The 19,178-nt window shown below is 35.7% G+C and overlaps 1 protein-coding gene across 1 annotated transcript in view; it reads left to right on the forward strand.

Moving 5' to 3' along the window:
• LOC125048958 (prolactin-releasing peptide receptor-like) overlaps positions 1 to 19,178 on the forward strand; it is a 72,110-nt gene that overhangs the window by 41,412 nt on the left and 11,520 nt on the right. The gene's annotated exons all lie outside the window — the stretch shown is intronic.

Genomic DNA, 19,178 nt, shown 5'->3' on the forward strand with positions numbered 1-19,178 from the left:
CACAGGGACCAAACTTTTTAAATTTGTTTAGATTTTCTTTTTAATTATTTTTACTATTACTTTGTAGGTTAAAAAAATTGTAAATACTGTATACTTGATTGTAATTAAAATTAATATAAATAATAAATGTCTCTTGTAAAAAGGCGAATCTCGTTTGACCATCATTACTTTTACATTTATAACATTAACAATGGACTATGTCACAATAGCAATGCTAGGATTTCTTTTCAAAACATGATGTATTAATATTATGCCCAACCTTTTTATCAATACACGGTATACATTTTGTTAAGATGAATAGTATTTTCATTTACTAGACTGCCTTGGTAACTGCCAATTTTTATTTAATTTTAAAGGTCAAATATAAAAAAAGTTTATACTATATTATAAATAAATATAGCCTTTATTGACCTTCTAGTAAGCTACATTTTATCTTATTTCTTCTTAGTTGTTAACGAAATTTAGTTAAAGTTATCTTATTCATTCCTATTAGACACCGGTTTCTTGATCGTCTTGCTTTTCAGCATAGGCCTCCCCAAGTGTTCTCCACAAAGATCTTATAACGCTTGTTCTAGTTCTGTTAACTTTTTTTGCGACTTTAATGATCTTGTATTGAGTGTTGCTATGTGTAGTCACTTTTTCCGTATAGTTTGCTAGTTTTTCCCAACAAATAAATACTATATCATAGTTAGTTCTAATTCGTTATTATTTCAACTGATATATTCTAGATTATAACCAGGTCTGCTGTATAAAACCTGTAGCGACACGTATCTTGTATGGCTATAATCACTTCTATGACGTGATACCGTGAATCGTGCTAACAAAGTTATGCCGACCGCAAAGCATGTATTCAACTTCTTACTTAGACACTGGGGACCCAGCGACCCAACGACCCAAATCGAGTTCCGAGCCGTGCAGGTGCGACGCCAAAACAGCACCAACTGTCTGGCTGGCATCTATCAAGGCTGAATGGAGAAAAAAAAAAATTACAATGTGGCCAATCAGTGAGACTGCTCAAATATCCTCCATTCTTTGATCAGAAAGAGAAGCACCTTCCTTCCTCCACAAACCAATTTCGATGTTAGTAAACCAATGATTCTATAACTGGTTCTAAATTAGATTAACGCTGTCTAAGAACTGATTCTTTCTGAAGCTGATATTGGTGGTAGTTACGTGGTAACCAAGCAGGTCGCAAAACCAGGCTTTGCAAAATATTGTAGAAGTTATTCAGCGGTGTATGAAACGTTGTTTGCGCGTTTATCTTATCGCCGAAAACGTTTTTGTGTACAATGCTGTTAATACATTTAAACCTATGGCTTTGAGTACGACCTTATATTAAACGAGTGTTTTATCTGTTGCAGTATTAATATTGTATTTTTCATACTGATAAGTGTAGTTCCCAAGCAAAAGTTTAAATTGAATGATTTTCGTACGTCTATGCATCGGACCCGTACTACGAGTACTACGTTAAATATTGACTAATCATTAAATATTCTTTATATGATCTAATTTGCCGGATATTTTACGAAGTTTATCTCAAACGCTATTAAAATAAAACTTATTATCCTTTTAAGTGTTTTTCAGCAATCGTATTCAGCAAAAGATTCAAATACTATTCGAATTTAGGTATAATTAATTAGTCTTAAAATATCGCCATAATAAGGCCATCTATTGCCAGAAAAGTGAATTGATAAAAAACCTTTTTATTAAGGCTTAAGCAAGTACACGTACACGTATAACCTAAATCATAATTCTGTGTAACTTGGTGTCGCTGACGTCATTTTTAATAATGTTTTTACCTTTCCATTTTTTTTTTTCAGTCTTCTCTGTCTCTCTTTTTTTATATTAAGATTTTATTGTTTTTTTTTGTATTAAATCTTGGCGTCGCGAAGAGATGTGGGGTCTCTATCTTCTACCGCATTTCTTAATTCCTACAGCTGAGTTTCATCGTCGGACGGCAATATACGAAATTTCAGAGCTAAAAAAAACTGAGCGTTGTTCAAGGCATTTTTGCCGCGTAGCAACACTATGTGGAACTACCCACAGCGTACCAGTTATTAAAAGGTCGGCAACGCACTCGCGAACCTTCAGGCATTGAGAGTGTCGGCGGTATCACTTAACATCAGTTGAGCCTCCTGCCCGTATACAGGGGGTTATATATTATGTTCTATAAAAAATAATAATATTATTATTAACCTAAGCTTAGCACTTCTTCACAATCCTTCTTTTTTACTGTTTTTTTTTGCTTAGTAGCAAAGTGAAAATAAATTTATTATCTTTTTATCACTAGCGACGTATAGTCTCAACTATTTGATAACTTTGAACAAGGACAAATCGATTGTATGTATAATTAAAGTGTCATGGTATGATTAATTAAAACAACTTCAGATCAAATAATAGGCTTCTACAAATAACCATTAGGGTGGGTTATTAAATATTTAATCTATGGATAGCTAGTTTTATTACTAGTCAGAAAATTTTGACGTCCAAAATAGAATAAATCAGTTGTGCTACCTCTTTAGATTTCTGAATCTGTTTCATGATCATTTTTGTTTTCAATGTAATAGGCAAGTAAGTGTTCAGCTGCCTGTGCTTGACACAGGCCGTCGACTCGACGTTCACCGCTCGAGTGAATGTTAAATGCGCAGATAGGAAGAAAGTCCATTGGTGCACAGCCGGGGATCGAACCTACGATCTCAGGGATGAGAGTCGCACGCTGAAGCCACTAGGCCAACACTCCAAATTTTGTCGTCTACGCTGAATATATTAGCTTAGCCTAGGCTATTTACTAATTTAATTAAAGTTAGCTAAATACCGTTGTATGACTCAGTTTTCGCACTAAGTCCCATTTGGTCCACTGTAAAGTCCTGGCTAATTAAACCTAGGAGTCCAGAATTTCAGAAGTTTCCTGCAGATACTTAGCAGGCTTCATGGAGCGACCTCACTGCTCCAAGGATTTCTATTAGAGGATCTACTGTAAAATTGAATTATAGAGAAAGTAAAATCTATATACAATCTGAATTATTTCTTACGTTAAACTATGAGGTTGTCATACTTCACCATTATTAATACAAATTGTGCTTTGATTAATTTCGTGTGTCAATAGTACTGGAGAGAAAAGTGATGAACAACTTCAAACTCAAACTCAAAATAACTTTATTCATATAACCTAGTACAATTATGAACGTCAACAGAAAATATGTTAAATTGATTCTAAATTTGCATTTACTACCAAATCGCAAGTTAAGGGCATAGAGCAGGAAAAGAACTGGCAAGAAACTCTCCGCTACTCTTTCTAATCGCCAAGATTTTCTTTCTAATCGCAAAGATTTGAGTCATACAAATTGTTTGAACTGGAACAAATCAATGCCAAGGATTAAGATCATTCAAATAATCAATCAAACTTATAAAAAGCTTTTTTGATTAGTTTACGTTAAACGAGAGTTTTGAATTTATTCAGTGATTCTCTATTAGTATACACGACGCAAAATTTTGTATATGGCACTGAAAAATAGCACGCCTTTGCTATTCCAACCCATATCATAATAAAACTCACGTAATCCTATATTTGAATAAGAATTGTCGTGGATAGATGTCAGGTTTATAAATTGGCTACATATATTACTATTTTTAGCTATATGTTCGTATCAGTGCGCATAACATTTATTACATTGGTTTTCTATACTAATATACTAATACTAATAATATTATAAAGAGGAAAGATTTGAAAATTCTTTCACCGTTGGCAAGCTACACTATTCCCGAGTGACATAGGCTATGTTTCATTTTCAAAAAAATTAGGGATGCTTACTAAAACTTGAATAATCTAACCCAAGGTGTAAAAAAATAAACAAAAAACTTCCTACAATCGCGTGCGCTCGTGTATTTTCTCTTTAATATCTTTTGGATATGAGTTATGTTTCAGGGGTTGTCCATTACCTGTCCTTTTTGGAGTTGCAGAATTGGCAGCAATGTGAATATTCATATTAAGTTGTTCCAGTGGTCTTTCAAGTTCTTCTATTGTATTAATTTTGGTCTTTAGTTCTGTCTCTGTTGTAATTATATTTTTATAGATTGTCCAGTCTGTAGTGTTCGAGTTGTATATCCTTAGGGGCGGTGCTACCAGATTAACTGTTGTAGTAACATTCAATATAACTGGTGTGTGATCAGATGTGAGATCTATTCGAGGTTCTATGTTTAAGTAGTTACTATCTATGTTTTTAACAATAAAAAAGTCCAATAAGTCAGGGATTCTATTTCTGTCGGTAGGCCAATAGGTAGGTTCTCTGCCAGAGTGACATTCTAATTTCATCTCTATTGTGGCTTTACATAGTTGCCTTCCTCTAGTATTGTTCAGCCTAGATCCCCAATTTAAATGTTTAGAATTCCAGTCGCCAGCACATATAAATCTGTTACCCAGTGTAGAAAAATATTTCGCGAAGTCGTTAGAAGATATAGTATGTTTTGGAGGACAATACACAGCGGAGAATGTAGTTTCTAGTTTGCTGTCTACAAGTTTTATAGATGTAGCTTGTATTTTTTCTGTTCGGTATTCCTCTATTGGGTAGTGTTTAATATTGTTTTTAATAATTACTGCTGTTCCTCCATGGCTATTCCCAGATGGATGATTGGTTGTGTATACTGTGTGAACAGCTTGCTAGCTAGTGGACTGTGTGTGAAAAGTGTGTTTAAAGTTTATATGTATTGAATGTCAGGAGTATCTGAATAGTATATGTAATGTATGTGTGAGCAAGCTGCACTAAATGACTAAATATATGAGAGAGTGAGACGTAAGAACCTAACAACCCTACGGATCCCTAAGCCCTACAGACGTACCCTAACACATAAATAGTGAATATATAAATATATAAATAAGTACGGGATGTCTGCACCGAGAGACCTAAGGTAACAGACGGAGCCCTACGGGTAGGATCAAAGGTTCGAGGTGGTGGGATTATCTCAAAGCTACCGGGCAGGCTCACCACGATAATTAAGGGCTTGAAGTAGTCTTCGCCACTTTGAGAGGAAGCGAGAAATGAACAAGACAGAGCTATATTCAAATCTGATTTATTGTTATAAAACAATATCTTAAATACTAATTACACCTATTCACACATACATGGTATTTTTCTAGTGAGCTGTTGGTGTATCGCGCAACCTCAGCTATTACAATATGGAACACATATGATCTGAGTCAACAGCTGATTAAAATTTAAATAAAATATAATTAAAATTGCTCTTCAGCTGTTAATATTTAGCACACATCGAATCCATGTCAGCAGTTCGTTCATGTTCAAATGATGAAATCTGAACATTCTGGCGCCCCACAGAATCTGCAAAGGCTGGTACAGCTGCAGAGTCTCCTGCACGCGCGATGTGGTGCGTTGTGGAAGCAGGTTGTTGCCTTAGTTAGAATCTTCACTCACGTTCGATGACCGTAGACCCGTCTGTTGTGTTGGCACCGCATCTCCAACCGCCTTCATGTCGCTGTCTGTTATTCGTGATAATAAAAATAATTAATTTTACTAACGTTGAAATAATCTTGAAATAGTAAAATTCAAGTGAAAACATTTTAAAATAGTTCATGTATTTAAAAAATGTGCTGAACAATGCAGTTATTTATTAATTAACTGCATGTTTTTCCCCCCGCGACACAAACAATTTTCTTTTAGCTAATCGTTTTAATGTTATTTGTTAAATTAACAGCTTTACTCCGTTACATATAGAAGGCGTTTGTTTATAATTATTAATTGAATGGTTATCGGTAATAAGTATCTATATGTGTTGCGTAAACATACTTGTATTTTCTGCATAGTACGCTTATTATAAAGTGTGAATAGGTGACATTAAATACTAATAATAATATGTTTGTATAAGTCTTTGTTGTATATTTTTTAAATATGTTTTTGTTATTAATAAATCTGCCCCATCTGTCTTCTCCTTCTTCTTTTTATAAATATCATTATCTTGTCTATAAATCGTCCTGCAGCTATCAAGCATTGCACTAATCGTCCATGTATTTAAGAACGGTGACAATATTCATTGTCTTTTATTTTTGGTTTATCCATTTGGATATGTCGTGTTGTAAATTGTTGTATGGCCGCTGTCGCCCAAGTCGTCGTCTTTGCATTTTAAATGTATTTGTATTTATTTGTAATGTAGTTTTATAGTTTTGTAATGTATAAATGTATTTGTCAGGCGGCTGTCGCCCAAAAGTATACGTATTTGTATTATTTTGTAATGTATTTTTGTAGTTGTCTGGCGGCTGTCGCCCAAATGTATAAGTATTTGTATTGTTTTGTAAAGTTTTGTAGTTTTTTTTTATTTTTTATTGTATAAGTAAATATTTTTCATAATCCTCCTAAGTTTTGTCGTGTAGTCGTCTATCTCCTATCTTCATTTTACGTCTTAATTTGGTAGTGAAGTCGTAAGTTTTTAGTAATGGGTACAATAGTGATACATTAAGTAATTTGTTACCAATGTATTCGATGTAAAACCCTGGATCAATCTCCTCAATATTATAAGTTTCTGCCGCTATCATAGTAAAAAAAAGTTGAAATATTAATAAAAGTGTAAACATGATATTAAATGTTTTTAGTTTCGAATTACACTTGTGATGACAAATTCTTGCCAAATTATTTGAAATCACTGTTTGTTTATTGTTTGTATCGTCATTGTTTAAAGTCATTTTTTGTGGTATCTCTTCCGGTTCCAAAAATTTAGTTAAATGTTTTACTTCTTCTGTGCGTGTTGTACAACTAAGTACCTTTATTCCATTGTTTTTGTTGCTGGAACAAAATCCTGATAGTATCCACCCAAATTCCGTGTCTTGAGCAAGTATACCGTCTTCCAGTTTTTCAAACCCCTGTAACAGGATTTTGCTGTATTCCTGAGCACCTAATATTATGTCTATCGGCCCTTTTTTATAATAAGTCGGGTCTGCAATCACTTTATTTTTTAACCAAAGCGATTGTATTTGTTGTACGTCATTACTTGGTAGTGAAGATGTAAGTTTTGGTAATACAATCAGTGATACAGGTAATTTGTAATCACTAGAAAGTCTTGGTCGTAATGTTATATCTATACTACAGCTCGATTGTTTCGGTTCTTCATCCCCGATTCCCTTGATGTCAGCACAGATTTTTTTCTTTGGGTATGCCAATAATTGCGCCACTTCTTCTGTGCAAAAGGACGACTCCGACCCTTGATCACATAAAACTCGCAATAAATGTGGCATGCCGTCGTATGAAGTAGTCTGTACCATAGCTGTGGCTAATAGTACGGTATTATTTGTATGTTTTAATGTGCCAGAAACATTCGATGTTATATTACTCATCACATTAGTTGTTAAATTTTCTGTATGCATGTTCGTGCATGATATTTTGTCTTTTGGTTCAAAAAGTTGTTTCGTCGGTTTGTCTACATGAAGTAACGTATTATGGTCAGGTCGTTGACATGTTTCGCAGTTCTTAAATTTCTCTGTCACGCATTGTTTTGACGCGATATGGTTTAAACAGCGTCGGCACATATTTCTATTGTGAACAACATTATTTCGCTGAATTGCGTTCATTGTTATAAATCGGGAGCAATAATTAATTGTATGTCCATCGATGTCACAATACCAACAATATTTACGTTTTGGTTCATTGTACTGGGTCAGATCGAAATTTAAATTTCTATTCGTTACTTGATTATTATTATTAAATGATGTTGAGTTTTCATTTATAAACGATGTTTTGTATACAGATGTAGATGAAAAGTCCGATTTTTCAAGACTTTTGAAACGTTTTTCTAGAAATAACATCATCTGTTTGAAGTCTTGTATTTCGTTGCTATTATCGAGCTGTTCTTCGTACTTAGTGTTGGTTTCGTCATCCCATTTACGACTTAGTAAACGACATAATATGAGATTCCATAAAACTACTTCATTACCATGTTGTTTTAATAATTCTAAACATTCATTTATAGAGTCATATAATTCTTGTAAATTTTTTGTGTTCGATTTTTTAATGTTGGGTAAATCTAGTAATTTGTCAAGTAACTCCATGCTTATTCTGCGTTTGTCGTCATACCGCTCTGTCAGTAAATTCCACGCGGTGACATAATTAACTTCGCTAATCGGTAAATATTGTATAATTTTTGCCGCGTCTCCTTGCACGTGAGATTTTAAATATTGCATTTTTTCGCAACTGGATATTGTGTTATCTTCATGAATAATTTTTGTAAATAAATCTTTGAATATTCCCCATGAGTCGTATTTTCCGGAAAATATTGGTATCTTTATCTGAGGTAGTTTCCCAGACCTTGATGATGTTGAAATGAAGGTGGAATGAATTCTTCCTTGAATTAATTCTACACTAGTCTCATACTGACCTTGCATAGTCTCATAGACGTTATTTGAAAAATATTCATGATCGGGTGAACTTTCGCTAATTAAAAGCTCTTCGTGCATTGACTCAATTTGTTTCCACTGATTTTGTAAGCTCTGTAGGTTTGATTGTAAGAACCAGTTGGGTTTGTTCTCCTCAATTGCTGATTGTGCTTGGTTAATTTTATTTTTTAACTGATTCATCCTGAACTGTTGAATTTTATACTTGCTACTGTCGTATGTCTTAAATGATGTTGAAGGGTGAAAAATATCGTGCACTTCCTGTAGTTTTTTCTCGTCTTTATCTATTTGTTCCATTGCAGCATCATATATTTGTTTAATATTTTTTTCGAAATAGTTAGTTTTAATGTAATCATGTGATGAGAGAATGTCCTGTTTTGTTTTCAAAATATCATTATTATTTCTTGCTCGTGAAAAAATGTTTTTAAATAACAGTCGTCTTTCTTGTAAGTAACTCCCAGTCTTCCTCGAACTAGAATCCTTTCTTAGGTTATTGAATAGTCGTTTTATTTCTAGGCTGTCACTCTCCTGACTTTGTATTAATGTATTAATTTCTTGTACATCCATTTCGTCTTTTAGGTAAGTCTTCTTTTGTTCAAAATGTCTTCTTCCCTATCCTAACCCTAGCCAACTAACTAAGTACTGCGCGTATCTGCGCCCTCAGTACGGTATATGCGACTTCTCAAAACACTGGTGAGATCCGCTGGTGGAAGGCCAGTGACCGATCCGCTACCGCAAGAGTGCTTTCCAACAGAATACACTCAGTACAATTACGTACTCAAGATCACCACAAACTAATGCAATTGGGGTTCACCAGCCTGTGGGTCACTCAAGCGTTAGTCCCTACGGGGGAAGGGAGGAACCGCGTAGTTCAATTTTTTTTTTTTTACTCGAAGGACCAATGAACAGCTTGCTAGCTAGTGGACTGTGTGTGAAAAGTGTGTTTAAAGTTTATATGTATTGAATGTCAGGAGTATCTGAATAGTATATGTAATGTATGTGTGAGCAAGCTGCACTAAATGACTAAATATATGAGAGAGTGAGACGTAAGAACCTAACAACCCTACGGATCCCTAAGCCCTACAGACGTACCCTAACACATAAATAGTGAATATATAAATATATAAATAAGTACGGGATGTCTGCACCGAGAGACCTAAGGTAACAGACGGAGCCCTACGGGTAGGATCAAAGGTTCGAGGTGGTGGGATTATCTCAAAGCTACCGGGCAGGCTCACCACGATAATTAAGGGCTTGAAGTAGTCTTCGCCACTTTGAGAGGAAGCGAGAAATGAACAAGACAGAGCTATATTCAAATCTGATTTATTGTTATAAAACAATATCTTAAATACTAATTACACCTATTCACACATACATGGTATTTTTCTAGTGAGCTGTTGGTGTATCGCGCAACCTCAGCTATTACAATATGGAACACATATGATCTGAGTCAACAGCTGATTAAAATTTAAATAAAATATAATTAAAATTGCTCTTCAGCTGTTAATATTTAGCACACATCGAATCCATGTCAGCAGTTCGTTCATGTTCAAATGATGAAATCTGAACACTGTGTAATTATTAATCTTATGTGTGTTTTCGGTGTGAATCTTGTTTCAGAGATTAGTGCTATGTCAATCATTTCTGTTCTGAGAAAAGTTTCTAATTCTTGACGTCTTTCAGTCAAGCCGTTGGCGTTCCAAGTTACTACTTGGAGGTTTCGGGTCATTTTTTCACCAGGCTGCTGACTAGCTGGACCATGCGGTCCATCATTTTGTCCATGAGTTTTTCCATCATTGTAACCATTGAATGTTGTAGTTTTTCAAACATCATGTCCATTAAATCAGAAAAGTCGCCCATGTCGTTTTTTGTGTCTTGTTCTTTGGTTTTTGTTGCTTCTGAATAAGTTTTGGTTAAGCTTTGATTGTCTGTGCGGTTAGTCTTAGTACCCAGGCGGGGATCCGGGGTTTTGGTCTCTTTATTGTTAGGCATTGGTTTTTCTTTTGACTTAGGATCTAATTTAAGAATTCTTTCTCTATACCGTTTGTACACTTTGCATCCTTTGTAGCTAGCGGGGTGTTTTTCATCACAGTTCGCGCAAGTAGCCTCAGTGTCTGGTTTTTTTGTACATGTTGTTGTGGGGTGAGCGCTACCGCATTTAACACAGCGATAGGGCCTAAAACATTGGTTCTTGGAATGCCCAAATCTCTGACATCTCTTGCACTGAATGATTTCCTTTTTCTTATATGGGGCTTCAAAAGTAACCTTCATGTTATTCAAGTATTTCACATCGAAAATGGCTTTGTTGTTTGGCTTTGGTTCTAAATCGACATAAAATACAGGCAACGGTTCCTTTGTAACACGATGTCTGATATTGACTATTTGTCTCACTTCATGTCCAGTTTCATATAATTCTTTTAAAATTTCTGTGGTATTTTCTGATGCATGGAGTCCGCGTAGTACTATTCTGTATGCTCTCTCGCTTTTAAGCTGGTAAGTATAGTGTGAGATATTATTGGCAATGAAGTTCTCTCGGATCATTTTGTATGTCTGGATGTCTTTAGGTATAATTTTTATAACGTGTCCAGATCTAAGTGTGGTCATTATGTAAAGTTCGTTCTTTATAAATTTATTAAGTACATCTTTAAGGGAGCCTACGTTAATTACGCCAGTAACAAAGATGGGTTCTGGCTTTGGTACATACACTCCACCTGCATTGCTGGCTCCATCCGTAGGCTCCGTGTCAAGTAGTTCAAAACTATTGCGTGTAGGGATCGCAAAGTCTGGGGAATTTTTCTGTTTTTTATTCCCGTCGTTGTGAATTGGACTTGTTTCTTTCCTTTTCTTTCTCCTGATGGGAATTTCATCCCTTTGCCATTCGTCTGACGTTATGTTGTCACTGTCAAATTGGGTCTCGGACTGTGAATCCAGGTTATCTTTTTCCTTGTTATGTTGGTTGGAGTCATTAAGCTTTGCTGGCAGAGACGATGTCGAGTTGCTTCTGTTCCGAATAAACATGCTTTCATGCAAAGTTTGTTGGATCATGTTATTAGGGTTGGTCGGTTTTTTAGAATTTGGTAGTGTTTGTTTATTATTTGTAATTAGTTGGTTCATTTTAGTCCCACGAGTAAGGCCGATATAACAGGTCACTAGGAAGGTGACGCCTATTCTCCCTAGAAGGCTAATACAACGACGTTTGCCAGGTCCGTCGAAGTGGATCGTTTGCGACTGGTCTCCCACCAGCCATGCAGTCTCTTGGCACGAATCTCACCGTAGACTTAGGGTAATTTTTTATAGAAGTTGTCTTCTTCATAGTCCGGGCAATTAAGCCAAGACTACCGATCCTGTGAGCAGCGTTAACAGGGTTGCGGTTTGTGGGAGTCATTTCCTACTCTCACTGTTAGACCAAGCTGGTTAGGCTGGTTTGGTCGGGTTAGTTTACCGCCGCCCGAGACCCGGCGTTGTTATTCCTTTGGCACCACCCAGGGGGCACGTGTAGGGTAGTGGTTAGGTAGTTCCTACGGACGCGAATAACTAGACCCCCCTATCTGAAAATCTGGCATACTACGGGATATCCAAGTGATAAAACTGCATTCAATAGATACTCAAATGAACTCAAAGCTCATATCAGCACCCTAGAAAATGATAATATTCAACACTATCTCTCAAATCTAGATCCAACGAGAGACACAAACTACTCACTATGGAAGGCTACCAAGAATCTAAAGCGCCCGAAAAACCATATACCACCTATCAAGGATGAAAAAGGAGGATGGGCTAGATCAGATAAAGAAAAGGCAACAATCTTTGCGGAGCATCTGAGGGCGGTTTTCCGGCCACTCCCAGAAAGCAGTCCCGTACATGCCATGGTAGTCGAAGAGTGCCTCGGGTCGGCGGATCAAATGTGTTTACCACTAAAAAGTACCAGCCCAAAAGAAATTGTGAAAGAAATTAAGAACCTCAAGGATGGTAAAGCACCCGGCTATGACCTGATTGATGCCACATTACTTAAAAACTTGCCTCATAAAGGTATCATGAAATTAGTTAACATCTTTAATGCTAGCTTAAGACTTGAACATTTCCCTGGGCAATGGAAAATTGCACATATAGTCATGGTGCCGAAACCCGGTAAACCCCCACACGAGGCTACTTCATACAGACCTATCAGCCTGCTTCCAGTTATTGGCAAACTGTTTGAGAGGATATTGCTTAACAGGATGAAAGAACATCTAAGTACAGTATTACCGAACCATCAATTTGGATTCCGGGAAAAACACGGGACAATTGAACAGGTACACCGTATAGTTGACACCATTAGCAGGTGCCTTGAAAACAAATTATATTGCTCTGCAGTCTTTCTGGATATCAGCCAAGCGTTTGATAAGGTATGGCATGACGGCCTCCTGTTCAAGCTAAAGAAGCATCTTCCACATTGTCTATTCCTAATATTGAAATCCTACTTAGAGAAAAGATGCTACCAAGTGAAGTACGGTGATGATCTCTCAGAAGTACACGAATTAAAATCAGGTGTCCCTCAGGGCAGTATATTGGGCCCTATACTATACCTCATTTTTACAGCAGACATCCCAACAACTAACTACACCACGACTGCGACATACGCTGATGATACGGCGCTTCTGTCGGCTCATAGCAACCCAGTAACGGCATCATCACAGTTGCAAAACCACCTGATAAAAGTTGAGAGGTGGTTGAAGCATTGGAGAATTAAAGCCAACGAGAGCAAATCGGTACATGTAACGTTTACTCTTAGGAGAGAAACATGTCCTCCGGTAACGCTAAACGGCAAAGTTATCCCTAAAGAAAATAACGCAAAATACTTGGGCATGCACCTAGACAGGAAACTTACATGGCAAAAACATATTTGGACAAAGCGCAAACAACTGGATGGAAGGCTGCGGATACTGAACTGGTTACTGGGACGCAAATCACAACTAAATCCTAACAGCAAGATGCTAGTGTATAAAACTACCTTAAAACCAATCTGGACTTACGGGATACAACTGTGGGGAACGGCCAGCAACAGTAACATAGATATCTTGGAGTGATTCCAGACCAAAGCTCTGAGAACAATGTTTGGCATCCCACATTGTATAAGCAATAGGTACATATACCTCGACCTCGGCCTAAAAACAGTTCGACAGGAAATAGCTCAAAACAGCCTGAAATACCAGGAGAAGCTGACCTCCCATGTAAATAACCTGGCACACGCTCTGAGCGGAGAAGGCGGTCTTCAGCATAAGCGGCTAAAAAGAAGGGACGTACCGAGCCTATATAAAAGATTTACCTCTTAACATCGAGAGAGTCGTGGCTCTATGTCGAGTATGGCTCTTGAGGATAACATAATTCTGAGTAAAAATCAAACAAACAAGTGGCTTATCGCTGGATAGCAGATTGCCATGAAGCAGATACAACAAAAAAAAAAAAACAATCGCGTGCGCTGCGAAAACTACGAGTATTAATGATAGAACAAAATGATGTATGTATTACAATTTTTCAGGACACATCACTATCTATAAAAATGTCGCAATAAGCTACAATTTAATGGCATAACCACCAAAAAAGCATGGTGGATTGGTGTTCTCCTGCCGTTTCTCTTGAATAGTTTACTACTATATAATATAACAAAAAAAATTGCCACAGCAACTCTTGGCCGAGTCTACTAGTAGTAAATAAGTAGTAAATTTGTTCTGCGTTGACAGAAACCCTATGTTTAGTTTACACGCCACAACATAATGTACTTACTTATTAATCTTAGTAAAAAATTATAAATAAAAGTTGTTCGGTACGGCTGTGAAGCATGGATAATTAAAGAAGATACTTAGAAGCAATTTAGATGTGGTACTATCGTCGCATTCTTCGTACAAGCTGAATCCAGAAGGTTGCAATGTCGAAAAAACTTATGCAGAACATTAAACAACGGAAAGTACGCTACCTAGGACACATGTTGCGCCATGACCGCTACCACCTCCTTCAATAAATTATAATGGGTAAAATCCAGGGTAAACGGCGTGTTAGTAGAAAGAAAAAATCATGACTTCGCAACGTTAGGGAGTGGACGGAAATTGCAACTGCGAAAGAGTTGTTGCATCTGGCACAGGAAAAGACACGCTTCAAGAGGATGACGGCCAACCTCCGTTAATGGAGAGGCACTAAAAAAAGAATAAGAAAAATATAATAATATATATGTTATTTATGTAGACATTTTATAAAACCTTAAATAACAGCACGATTCGTCTTTTCGTTAGACGAAACGTATCCTATGCGCCTTGTTTTTAGATGGTCGTTTTTTCGCGATTTGTTTTTTATTTTTTATTCTTACGTACTGGCAAGCGAGCAAGCGGGTCACTTTGAATAAAGTGATAACCACCGCCCATAGACACCTGCAACGGGGGCTAGCGGACGTGTTTCCGACCTTTGAAATGGTACGCTCTTTTCTTGATGGCCACTAAGTATTATCAGTTTGGAAATACTGGCAGCTGATTCCACAAAGAGGTGGTACGCGGCAGAAGCTCTTGCGTTCTTAAGAGCAAGCAATAGCAGTGTTGAATTTTTTATAAAAATAAGATATAAGATAACTATCAAAATACACTCGAAAAGCGTATTTTCCTAAAAATTTTAATAAATAAAAGACTTATAGTGACATTATTGGAGGCTATATATAAAAGGGATGTTTGTCGGGTCTTGGGGCTAATTTATACGTTTGACCCTTACAAATGACTTGTGAACTCCTGAAACTCCACTTTATATTAATAATTGCGTTGCTAAGGAAGTGTTTTTAATTAAATCCGTATTCTATATCGTATTCCCGGTAGATCTTCAAAATTACCGTGGTTGCTTATTATATTGACTATAGTTATTTTTTGGGCAGTGTTAGCCTAGTGTCTTCTCTAGACTCTCATCCCTGAGGTCGTAGATTCGATCCCCAACTGTGCACCAATGGATTTTCTTTCTATACTCTAACATTCGCTCGAACGGTGACAACATCATGTGCCTTGCCTTAGACCCTTAAAGTCCACGGTGTCAGGAACAGGAGGCTGTTAGATTGACAAATGATCTTGAACCAGACACAAAAATCTGAGGCCCAGACCTAAAAAGATTGTAGCGCCGCTAATTTTTATTTTTTGTTTGTTTTGTATTTGGCTATATTGCAATTTACTTTCTTTATAAGCAAATCTTTTATTACTAGAGGCGTATGTCTTTGGTCTATTATTTATTAATAAATCATTAATTTATGATTTCCAACGATAACGCTTATAATCCATATGGCCATAAAGCTATAAGACTCCCGATAAAACAATCCTTGGCTCGTTGAATGACCGATAAACAGTAAACACCCGTCACATATATTGATACTTATAATTCTGTATTACTAACTAACCCGCCAAACGTTACTTTGCCATATAAATTACTTCAGGTAAAAACCACTGAGAGTTGAAGATTTTTGCAGTATTAATACTAATACCTAATATATAAAATTCTCGTGTCGCGGTGTTTGTAGTTAAACTCCTCCGAAACAGCTCGACAGATTCTCATGAAATTTTGTGTGCATATTCAGTAAGTCTGAGAATCGGACAACATCTATTTTTCATCCCCCTAAATTGTAAGGGTAGTCCACCCCTAAATTTTTTTTTTAATTTTTAGACAAAACTTTTTGTTTTTATTTTTTATGATACAAAATGCCAAAATACATACAACCCTTAATTTTCACCCCTCTACGACGCACCCCTATTTTTATTATAACTTATATACATGGCAAAACGACGTTTGCCCGGTCAGCTAGTCTACTAATATATTTCTTTATCTTCGTTACTAAAAATTCGGATAGTTGGTAGAAAGGTGAAAATTAACGGTTTAAGATGTATTTCTCAATAAGAACATTACAGTATTCACTTATATAAGAAAATATACAAATGCAATATACGCTTAATAATTAATTGTTTATTACTATATTAAAACAGCAGGCAAGAAACAGAAGACTCATAAGATAAAAACACAGGAATAAAAAAAAAATTAACAGTTAGACCAAATTTAAAAAAAATATATTTGTAATGTATCAAGTCTTCATGGGGCCGTTCAAGTATGACGTAAGCACATTTATTTAAATTTATTCCTCCTTCCTCTTATCAGCAAAAAGTAAGCAAAGCTCTCAAAAAGAATCGTATATACATTTTTTTGTAGGAATCCTCAAAAATGCATTTCATTTTCAAGCATTCACAATGGCTGGGTAATAATTAGACGTAATCACCACATAAGAAAATCAAAGACTTACTTACGACTTATTCTCTATAATAAAAGAAAATAAATAGCGCATGTAGAAATGGATTGATGGTCCACTAAGCAGATTGAATTATAATCACTACATTAGTTCACAGACTAGAATTTCTTAGTCTTTATTGGTCAAAGGTTAATCGACTGGTTCTTATATCTTTCTTCTACATTATTATATGTGTATATAATGCTATATAACTAGAATAGTCATTTAAATAATAAATAATGATTTATAATAAATCTTCCGTGGGTTAGTGATACACATTGAAGTCATTGTAAAACGTCACTTATAAATAAATTTACATTTAAATACGTTTCCATTTCAATCCTCTTCTAGTGTGCCCCTTTTTGGCAAAGGCCTCCTCCAAATCCCGACATTCCTCTCTGCAATGTGCCACTCTCTGCCATGTACCACCTGCTGCTTCTTTAAGTTGTCTCCCTCTTTTTCATTCGTTGTACCTTGGGCACTACTTTAAGTAGTTTTTTGCTCGATTTGTCTGTTCCTCTTGTCATATGCCCATTTCCACTTTAGTTTATTTATTTTTATTGTAACATCTGTTACCTTAGTTATTTTTCTTAAAGCTGTATTATTTATTTTGTCTATTCTTTTCTTACCTATCATACATCGTTCCATCCATCTTTGACACACCCGTAACTTTGTATGCTGCGCTTTAGTTCGCCCATGTTTAAGATCCATATGTTAGCACCGGTAGTATACAAGTATTGAAGAGCTTTCTTTTAATTTTTTTTTTTATAAAGACAATTCACACCTATTGACCTAGTCCCAGGCTAAGCTTGTGTTATGGGTACTACGCAACGGATATACATACATATTATAGATAGATAATTACTTAAATACACAATTTTTAAATATACGGGCTTTATTTATACCTATTTCAAGTAAATACTTGAAGTTCTAAACAATATTCGAAGCCATCAAAGGAATCCTCCACAGTCAGATTAATTAGCAAACTATAGTGTTTATTGACGGGTCGTAATGGTGTATTTAGTAGCCTATTTCTTGTTTAACGACTCAATATTATCCACTTAATGTAATCATGTACCAACGATGGTCTAGATTTGCATTTCTATTGTATTTGAAAATTATTGGCTCTATGCCATATAATATTTTGGCAATAATAAAGTACAGTGGCGGTCCGTGATTCCCACTAATTAGATATACATATACGATTTATAAATATCGGCAAATAAGCCGCACAGTTTTTACGTTTAACTACTAAATGAACATGTGCGCATTTTCTACCACCACAGAAAATTTGGCAACGTCCTGAGGGTTTAAATTCTAATAAAATGTTGCTATATTTTGGGCTTCGCACATTGGTGCGAACTTGGACTTTCTGTTTATGTAGGTACGCATTTAACATTTGCTCTAATTGTAAAGGGAAAACATCGCCAAGAAACTGGCTAATGCCTTTGACCCAAAAAGTCGAAGGCGTGTCAGGCACAGGAGGCTGATCACCTACTTGCCTTTTAGATTGACAAATTATTATGAAACAAATAGCAGCAGTAGCGCCACTGTTTAATTATTTATTACTATTTAATTTTAAAATTGCACATAAGTGCACGATCATAACAACTTTCAGCTATACTCTCAAATACATGCGCATACACACCCATTCACACACTCACTCAATCACTCATTCTTAATCTGTAACACTAAATTTATTATTATTTTGTTCTTTAAACTGTTTTAAACATGTGCCATGTACCACGGAATAATTGTTTTCTAGTTACCCACAACACAGGGCCTCCCTAGTGTAGGGACTAGCGATATATGAATTCTGCCATAACCCTTTTGTCATAAATAAAGTTGTTATTATTATTAATTGATTTATGCTTTATCTGGGGGTATATAATTTATATGCGAACGTTCCTCAGGAAGTTGAGAGTTTAAACATATTTCTAAAAATGAATTGCGATTCCCTTAACAATAAATTTCAGTCAAAACGTGAAATTGGTTCGGTTTATTTACACTAAATGAAGTGCGTGATCACGTAATACAAGTTTAAATCAGAATAGTGTGAATCAAGAATGTAAATTCAAATTAAATGGACTGGAATATAAATTGTGTCAGGCTATTGTCCGGTAATAAGACATATCCTGACCTAAATTGAAAGGAAAACGGAGCATATGTACTAAAAAGGTTGTCTATTTATCCTTAGGGAATTTAATACGTAACTTTTACTTATTTTGTAAGACTAACAACCTGGCGTTTTTGTACCGCCTAACAGTCGATTCTTTATTTATTTTAAATACTTATTCTGCTATTCGGGACACCGGTCTAGCTAGTAAGATAAAAAAAATTAAGTTGATAATACAACAAATACATTATGTCAAAAAATAAAAGTTTACCTTCCCGGAACCCCTCCACTAACACTTGAACTTTATGATATGGTATTAAAGTTCAAATTGCCTTTAAATATTATTACGAATATTTTGTATGGTAATATAGAAAAGTGTTGTTTTTAGACTTTTTCAC

Source organism: Pieris napi, chromosome 4 (genome assembly GCF_905475465.1).
Source record: "Pieris napi chromosome 4, ilPieNapi1.2, whole genome shotgun sequence".
NCBI classification, from domain to species: Eukaryota; Metazoa; Arthropoda; class Insecta; order Lepidoptera; family Pieridae; genus Pieris; species Pieris napi.